Here is a 453-nt window from a genome sequence, read left to right on the forward strand (position 1 = left end):
CACCTCTTCCGCAATCTTGTCAACCCATTCCTCAAATTCTCGTTCGTTCTGGGCAGTGTGGGGGGTGAACTCTCTCCGGGTAACCTGCGTAATCCACTCGTTCCTCTGCTTCTCAGTCTCCATCTCTCTTCGTCGTCGTCAGCTTCTGGATTTGAACAGGTCCAGGCAAACATCAGTAGATTTCTAATCTACCCTTAATCACTCGGGCAAGCTGCCGAATATTATTCTCAACAAATCTGATTTGTTCGTGGTTCATTTTAGTTAGTGGGATGGCGCGAAGCCCACCCTGCAGCAGCTCCCGAGTCCACGGATCGTACACTCGGGAGTTTTTGGCAGGAGTGGTACTCGGACCACCGTATTCTGGGTGGTTGCTGGTTGGCCTATATGTGCGGGTCGGATCGGTAACAGTCGAACCAGGTTGCCTTTTAGATCCGACCTCGGTAGATCTTTCAC

The sequence above is a fragment of the Gregarina niphandrodes genome (assembly GCF_000223845.1).
Source record: "Gregarina niphandrodes unplaced genomic scaffold scaffold00100, whole genome shotgun sequence".
Lineage (NCBI taxonomy): Eukaryota > Apicomplexa > Conoidasida > Eugregarinorida > Gregarinidae > Gregarina > Gregarina niphandrodes.